Consider the following 9,241-nt stretch of genomic DNA (forward strand, 5'->3'; position numbering starts at 1 on the left):
GCAAAGGGGAAAGTATGAGAGAAAAAAAAAAGGAACACTATATCCAAAAAATATGGGACAATTACAAAAGATGTACTATACATGTAATTAAAATACCAAAAGAGAAAAAAACAATATAAAAATGTCTGAGGTAATCATGTCTGAGAATTTTCCAAAATTAATGACACACATCCAATTGTAGATAAGGATCCTGACAAATTACCAAGCAGAATAAATACCAAAAAGTCTATAATTAGGAATATCATATCAAAAATGTCAAGAAAAGAATGGCCAATAAGCACACGAAAAGGTGCACAAAATCATTAGGCTCTTGGTAAATGCAAATCAAAACCACAATGAGATACCATTTCACACCCTCTGAGATGGCCATATTCAATAAGACAAACAATAACAAGTGTTGGGGGAAATGTGGAGAAATGGGAACCCTCATACATTGCCAGTGGGAATGTAAAATAGCGTAGTCATTTCAGAAAACAACTTGGCAGCTCCTCAAAAAGCGAAACAGAGAGTTACCATGTAACCAAGAATTTCACTCCTACATATATGCCCAAGAAAATTGATAACATTTTTCTAGATATGTTTCCTCAGACAAGGGAAGCAAAAGGAAAATCAAACTGTTGGTACCACACCAAAATAAAAATATTCTGTACAGTGAAGAAAACCATCAATGAAACAAAAAGGCAACCTACTGGATGGGAGAAGATATTTGCAAATGACATATCCAATAGGCGGTTAACACCCAAACTATATAAAGAACTTATACAACTCAACACCCCAAAAATATTCCCATTAGGGGCGCCTGGGTGGCACAGTCGTTAAGCGTCTGCCTTCGGCTCAGGGCGTGATCCCGGCGTTCCGGGATCGAGTCCCACATCGGGCTCCTCGGCTTGGAGCCTGCTTCTTCCTCTCCCACTCCCCCTGCTGTGTTCCCTCTCTCGCTGTCTATCTCTCTGTCAAATAAATAAATAAAAAATCTTTAAAAAAAAATTCCCATTAAAAATGGGCCAAGAACCTGAATAGACATTTTTCTAAAGAAGACATATGGATGCTCAACATCATAATCATCAGGAAAATGCAAATTGAAGCCATAATGAGATACACGTTACACATGTCAGAATGGCTAAAATCAAAAACAGAACAGGTAAGTGTTGGAAAGGATGTGCACTCTTGGTGGAAATGCAAATTGGGGCAGCCACTGTAGAAGACAGTATGGAGGTTCCTCAAAAATTTAAAGTAAAATTACCATATAATCCAGTAATTTCACTGCTATTTACCCAAAGAAAAAGAAAACACCAATTCTTCAAAAAGATACATGCACCCCTATGTCTACTGCAGCTTTTACAATAGCTAAGATATGGAAGCATCCCAAGTGTCCATCCATAGATGAATGGATAAAGAAGATGTGATGTATATATTTACATACACACACACACACACACACACACACACACACACAGGAATATTACTTAGCCATAAAAAAGGAATAAAATCTTGCCATTTGCAACAGCATGGGTGAAACTGACAGGTAAAATGCTAAGTAAAATAAGTCAATCCAAGAAAGACAAATACCATATGCCTTCACTCATATGTAGAATTTAAGAAACAAACTAAACAATAAGAGACCAAAAAACAGACTCAAATACAGAGAACAAACTGATGGCTGCCAGAGGAGAGGTGGGTGGGAGGATGGATGAAATAGATAAAAGGGATGAAGAGTACACATATCTTAACGGGCATAGAAATGTATAAAATTGTTGAATCATTATATTGTACACCTGAAACTACTATAACACTGTGTGTTAATTATACTTTCAAAAAAATAATTAAATACATAAAAATTAAAAATAATAAAGTTTTGTAAACTATGTATAGATATTGTCTAGACTTATGGTGATCATTTTGTAACATACACACATATCAAATCATTATGTTATATACCTGAAACTAATTAATGTTATATGTGTGTGTGTATATACATATACATATATATAGTATGTGTGTGTATAAATATATAATGTGTGTGTCTGTATATATATAAATATATATATATGTCAAGTATATCTGAATAAAAATAATCTAGGGCAGGGGCGCCTAGGTGGCACAGCGGTTAAGCGTCTGCCTTCAGCTCAGGGCGTGATCCCGGCGTTATGGGATCGAGCCCCACATCAGGCTCCTCCGCTATGAGCCTGCTTCTTCCTCTCCCACTGCCCCTGCTTGTGTTCCCTCTCTCACTGGCTGTCTCTATCTCTGTCGAATAAATAAATAAAATCTTTAAAAAATAAAAAATAAAATAATCTAGGGCAGGGGCGCCTGGGTGGCTCAGTTGGTTGAGCATCAGACTCTTGATTTCCACTCGGGTCATGATCTCAGGGTTGTGGGATTGAGCCCCACGTCTGCTTGTCCCTCTCCCTCTGCTCCTCCCCCTGCTCACTCTCACTCTCAATCTCTCTCTCTCTCAAATAAATAAATAAAATCTTTTTTAAAAAAATCTAGGGCAGTGAGTAATACTGTATGATATATAATGATGGACACATGTTATTATAACATTTGTCCAACCAAACCCATATAACGCACAACACCAAGAGTGAACCGTTACATAAACTATGGACTTGGGGTGATCATGATGTGTCAATGTACATTTATCAGTTGTAAGAAATATACCACTCTGGTAAAAGATGTTGACAATGGGGGCGCCTGCGTGGCGCAGTCGTTAAGCATCTGCCTTCGGCTCAGGGCGTGATCCCAGCATTCTGGTATCAAGCCCCACATCAGGCTTCTCCGCTGGGAGCCTGCTTCTTCCTCTCCCACTCCCCCTGCTTGTGTTCCCTCTCTCGCTGGCTGTCTCTGTCAAATAAATAAATAAAACCTTTAAAAAAAAAAAAAAGATGTTGACAATGAAGTGGGGGAAGGCTATGCATATGTGGGGGCAGAGGGGACATGGGAAATCTTTGTAGCTTCCTCTCAGTTTTGCTGTGAACCTAAAACTGTTCTAAAAAAATAGTCTTTAAATATGAAAAAGATTTTTTTAAGTATAACGTACATCATTCAACACTGAGAAGTTGTTAGGCACCTACTATGTACCAGACACTATTAGACTTCGGTGGTAAGAGAGATGAATACAATTTGACCTTCGCTCTCAAACAAACCAATCCATTAAGGAATGAACGCAAACACATCAAACAACAGTTGCAGCACAGTGTGGTGGAGATGTGATGGTATTAATGTTCAGATACAGCAGGGAATGAGATAAAGGAGGCAACGACTGATTCTCTTTGGTAGAATTAGGGTGTGATTCCTTGTGGATTAGAATTTCAAGGCAGATCTTGAATGAATAGTACTTTGAATAGTATGAATGTACTTTGCAGGTGATGTGCAGGCAAAGAAAAACTCCAGACACTGAAAAAATAAAAATAAGCAAACATGTGAAGGGCTATTCGCCAATGGAAAAAACAAGGAAAAGTCAGCTCAATGATATAACCTAAACCAACTCTCTGAAACAGAACTGAGTTGCATCCTCGAATTAGATGTCATGAGTGTGAACTAGCTAGTGGAGATCAGTTTTCTATGATGGAACTGTGAAGGGGGCATGGTCCAGTGAGAGAGAGGGGAACCATACAATCACCACACGTACAAACAAACTCTAATAGTAAACACCGTAAATAAGGGCATGGCAGTAACTCTTGCAGTATATAATTAACATTATGAATAAGACTAAGTGGATCTATGTGCCGAGGTAATGTAAATATCCCCATCAACTCAATCAGACCCGAATAATGACTCTAGAATAACTTATCTGAGTAAATAAAAGCTCTTATTGTTTTCATATTCTGACAACTAACTAATCAGCACTCATTCATAAAGAGCACGTAACTATGATTAAATATAAATTCCAGACAGGAAAGATTCATTTTACAACTTTCCCGGTTGATTAGCCACATCAGCACAATCTTGTTACCTACCCCCTTCTCTGAGGCAGACTTCATCAATCTGGAAAATGAAGGCAGACCACTGATTGGAGGGCAAACCTGAAAAGGATTAAACACTTAGCATGGCATTCTAAAACACTGTAATTACAGTGCAATTAACCATACTGCATATTAAACGTGCAACTCTGAAATGTGTTCAGACTCCCCAATTATAACTAGTTATTCTTCAAAGAATTTTGCCGCCCACATTGAATTTTCTCTAGTGCTTCTTTGTTATAATTCAGGTGTGACAGTCGCTAATATATCTAAAAGGACAGTTAATAAAAAGTAGGTATTCTTTACTGTAAACCCAACGCATGCATGCCAGGTAATACCCAACCATTACCACTAATAATCATGTTTCAGACAGGCAGATCTATTATACAATTGGACTCTGCCCTCTTTAAAACATTTAGTGGTCAGCTATGAAGAGGCAGTGAAATTGAGGCAAGAGTAAAAGCCTAGGTAGGAGTCTAGAAACCTGCGTATGTTTCTTGATTTTCCCAACTGAGCAAGTCACTTAACCTCTCTCAATCTCAATTTCCTCATCTGTCAGTTGGGGTTTAAATCTGCCCAGGATTTTGGTGAAGATTAAAAGGCTCAACTGACAGGCAAACACTTAAAAAGTTGATCATTTCACCCAAATTTTAAGTTGCTACTCTATTATGAACTCAGATTGTGTTCTAAAAGAATGGTCAATAGAAAGGGACAGATAGAGATGTCTGCAGTTATAATGCAGCCAGGCATGATATCAAAAATATTTAACCACAGCCCTAATTAATTGGAATAAAGTCAGCTTTAAGCAATTGGTATAACTGTAGAGTACAGACCAGTTTTAGATTCTCCTAGATTAAAGACAAGCAGAGAATTTTGAAAATAGGGTAGAAATGGATACAAAGATACCAATTCAAAGGGATACATGCACCCTGATGTTACAGCAGCATTATCAACAATAGCCAAATTATGGAAAGAGCCCAAATGTCCATCAACTGATGAATGGATAAAGAAGATGTGGGAGAGGTGTGTGTGTGTGTGTGTGTGTGTGTGTGTGTGTGTGTGTGTGTATGAGGATCTACAGGTAATACACACACACACACACGCACACACACACACACACAGAGGAATATTACTCAGCCATGAAAAAGAATGAAATCTTGCCATTTGCAATGATGTAGATGGAGCTAGACTACTATGATAAGCAAAATAAATGTCAGAAAAAGACAAATACCATATCATTTCACTCATATGTAAAATCTAAGAAACAAAACAAATGAACATGGGGTAATAAAAAGAGATGAAAATAGGGTAGAAAATGACAGCATTTGTTGGCAGGGGTAGGGGGAACTAATGGCATTTTAACCTACCTTTGTGTTAGTGGCAGTAGAATTTCTACAATATAGGAGATAGTTGCCACCCTTGAAATTATTTGTTTTATTATTTGTCTTCTCTGACAGACAGTAATGAGAAGAGGGAATATGTCTGTCTTAATCATCTCTATATTCCTAATGAGCACAAAATCTGCTATAAAAATTCAGTAAATGGGGCGCCTGGGCGGCTCAGTCATTAAGCATCTGCCTTCAGCTCAGGTCGTGATCCCCGGGTCCTGGGATTGAGCCCCATGTCAGGCTTCCTGCTCAGCAGGGAGTCTGCTTCTTCCTCTCCCACTCCCCCTGCTTGTGTTTCCTCTCTTGCTGACTGTCTCTCTTTGTCAAATAAATAAAATAAAATCTTTAAAAAAAAATTCAGTAAATGTTGGATGAAGAAATGAGCAAATGAATGAACAACACAAAAAAGGAAAGAACAGATATTTCTGCTCTATTCTTCAATGGCCAGACAGGTCCAGAATACTGTGTTCTAGGTGCCATGATTTAAGAGAGCTAGGGATAAATGAGAGGGTCTACAGTTAAGGAAATGAGGGGCCATTAGTGTAGATACTAAAGATTTTGTGATATAATATATCTTAAAATGTTTTCAGTATAAAAATTTAACATATCAAAATATATGGGACACAGCAAAAGTAGTACTGAAACTGCTACCTGCTTACATTAGGAAAAAGGTCTCAGATCAATAATCTAACTACCTCAAGAAACCATAAAAAGAAGAACAAGATAAATCCAAAGCAGGCTGAAGGAAGGGAATAATTACATTAGGAGCAGAAATAAATGAAACTGAAAACAGGAAAACAATAGAGAATATCAACAAAACAAAAAGCTGCTTCATTAAAAAACAAACCAATAAGACTGATAAACTTCTAATATGACTGAGAAAGAAAACATAAATTACCATTATTAGGAACGAAACAGAGGATATCACTACAGCCATTAAACATATAATATGGGATTAAACAGCCAATAAGTTAAAGAAGAAATCACAAAGGTAATTGGAAATACTTTGAGATGAATAGAAATGAAAATACAATATAATACAATGTATGAGATGTAGCAAAAGCAGTGCTCAGAGTGAAATTTAGAACTATCAATGCCTACATCAGAAAAAGATCTCAAAACAGAATCTTAATATACATCTTAATAAACTGAAGAGTAAACGGAACCCTAGAACCAGCAACCAAAGGAAATAGTAAAGATTATAGCAGACATAAAACAGACAATTAGAAAAACAATAGAAACAATACAACCAAAAGTTAATTCTTTAAAAAAAATCAAAAAATTGACCAACTAGAACAAGAAAAGAAGAAGATTCCATGACTAAAATCAGAAATTAAAGTGGAGACACTATTACTGAACTTACTGAAATAAAAAGGATTATACAATGAACTATTGTATGCCAAAAAATTAGGCAACCAGGATAAAATGGACAAATTCTTACAAAAACAAACTACCAAAACTAACTTAAAATGAAATAGAAAATCTTAATAAACCTCTAACAAGAGATCAAATCAGTAATAAAAAAATCATCCAACAAATAAATGTCAAGGAGTAGATAACTTCACTGGTATATTCTACCAAACTCTTAAAGATGAATTAACACCAATTTTTCTCAAACTCTTAAAAGAAACAGAAGAATAATGACCACCTCCTGACTCATTCCATGAGGCCAGTGTTAACTTGATACCAAGCCCTACAAAGACATCACAGGAAAACTATAGACCAATATCCTTTATGAATATAGAAGAAAAAATTCTCAACAAAATGCTAGGATGCAAAATTCAGCAACATATTAAAGGGATGATACCTCATGATGTAACAAGATTTATCACCACAACGCAAGAGTGGTTCAGCATGAAAATCTACTAATGTAAGACATCACATTAATAGACTGAAGGGGGAAAAAACAACTTAATCATCTTAATAAAAACAGAAAAAATCTGACAAAATCCAACATCCTTTCACATAAAAAAATTCAATACACCAGAGACAGAAGAAAACCCTCCTCAATGGGTTAGAGAGCATTTATGGGCGGGGGTGGGGGGGGAACGACAACTAACATCATACTCAATAGCAAAACACTGAAAGCTTTCTCTTAAGAACACAACAAAGATGATAATTCTCACTACTTACATTCAGTGTTGCACTGGAAGTCCTAGCCAAAGTAATTAGGCAAGAAAAATAAATAAAAGACATCAGATTAGAAGGGAAGAAATAAAATTATTTACTCCTGGATCACATTATCATAAATATAAAAAACCCTTAGGGATCCACAAAAACCTATCAGAGCTAATAAACAAATTCAGCAAAACTGTATGATACAAAATCAGTTCTGTTGTATTTCTATACACTAGCAATAAACAATTGAAAAAGAAATACAGAAAACAATTCCTTTTATAATAGCATCAGAAATAATGAAATATTTAGGTATAAATTTAACCCAAAGAGACATAAAACTTGTACACTAAAAATGACAAAACATTGCTGAAAGAATGTAAAGACTTAAATAAATAAAAAATTCCCATGATCAGGCTCCAGAGTTAAGATGGCAGGGGAGTAGGGGACCCCTTTTTCAGCCGGTCTCCTGAGTCGACTGGATAGGTACCAGACCAGCCTGAACATCCACGGAATCAGCCTGAGACGCAGGAAGATACATCTGGATCTCTACATGAACAACTCCAGCGCTGAGTATTGAGATACGAAGCGGGGAGCCATGAAACCGTGCACAGATATCGGAAGATAAATGGAAGGAGGAGAGAGCCGCTGCGTTCGGGCGCCGGGAAGCGGTAGCCACCTGCAAGGGGGAGCGGGGGGGACTCGTGGACCAGCACCCGCTAGAGAGCAGACTGAGACCATGAGCCGGGAGTGCGCGCCACCAGACATCTCACGGAACTCCGGAATTCCAGTGTGCTCACTGGATCCAGACTGAGACCAGGAGCTCCGGGAGCTCGCGGGGGCGGCTGGTGGCTGGCGGTGTTAGAAACACAAAGGACAGAGACGCGCCTGCCCTGGAAGTGAGGGCTGGAATGCCGGGTGTGGGGCGCACATTCCGGGATGCTGCAGGGTTGAGCAGCACCAACAGAAACAGAGTTAAAGTGGCCAGAACATCAGTGGAGAACGGTCCGCGATCCCTCTGTTCTGAGACAGAGGCTGAGATTCGGCCACTGCTGCTCTGACTCTCAGAAGAGGCACAGCAGACCTCCAGGTAAGCCGCCAGAGAACAAAACCTTGGAAATACTGGCTCACAGCATGCCCATCCCCATCCCCCCTCGCAGGGGACACGGAGACTCTGCCCTAACAGGGTTGCCTGAGTATCGGCGCGGCAGGCCCCTCCCCCAGAAGGCAGGCTGAAAAATCAAGAAGCCCACATTCCTAAGATCCCTATAAAACAAGGGCACATGGCCTGGGTCCCGGTCAATAATTTGGGCTCTAGACAACCCCGCAACCTCTCCTCATCAGAATGACGAGAAGGAGAAATCCCCCCCAGCAAAGAAAAGACAATGAGTCGGTGGCTTCTGCCACAGAACTAATGGATATGGATATAACCAAATTATCAGAAATGGAATTCAGAGTAACAATGGTCAAGATGATGTGTAGACTTGAAAAAAGTATTAACGAAAATGTTAATGAGAATATAGAATCTCTAAGGGNCTAAGGGCAGAAATGAGAGCGAATCTGACAGAAATTAAAAACTCAGTGGGCCAAATACAGTCAAAACTAGAGGCTCTGACGGCCAGGGTCACCGAGGCAGAGGAACGCGTTAGCGAATGGGAGGATGGGTTAGTAGAAGAGAAAGCTAAAATGCAATCTGGACTCAAAAAAATCCACACTCAGGAATGTAGGTTACGGGAGATTACTGACTCAATGAAATGTTCCAATGTCAGAATCATC

General features: G+C 38.6%; 1 long non-coding RNA gene across 1 annotated transcript in view; it reads right to left on the reverse strand.

The window, feature by feature from the left end:
- Window positions 1–914: 914 nt before the first annotated feature.
- Window positions 915–9,241, reverse strand: part of LOC117802606 — a 24,091-nt gene continuing 15,764 nt past the window's right edge. Inside the window, exons 2-3 of the long non-coding RNA XR_004625965.1 lie at window positions 3,960–4,025; window positions 915–950 (exon numbers count right to left, since the gene is read on the reverse strand). This is a non-coding gene — a long non-coding RNA (uncharacterized LOC117802606). The remainder of the gene's footprint in view (window positions 951–3,959; window positions 4,026–9,241) is intronic.

Source organism: Ailuropoda melanoleuca, chromosome 6, assembly GCF_002007445.2.
Source record: "Ailuropoda melanoleuca isolate Jingjing chromosome 6, ASM200744v2, whole genome shotgun sequence".
Lineage (NCBI taxonomy): Eukaryota > Metazoa > Chordata > Mammalia > Carnivora > Ursidae > Ailuropoda > Ailuropoda melanoleuca.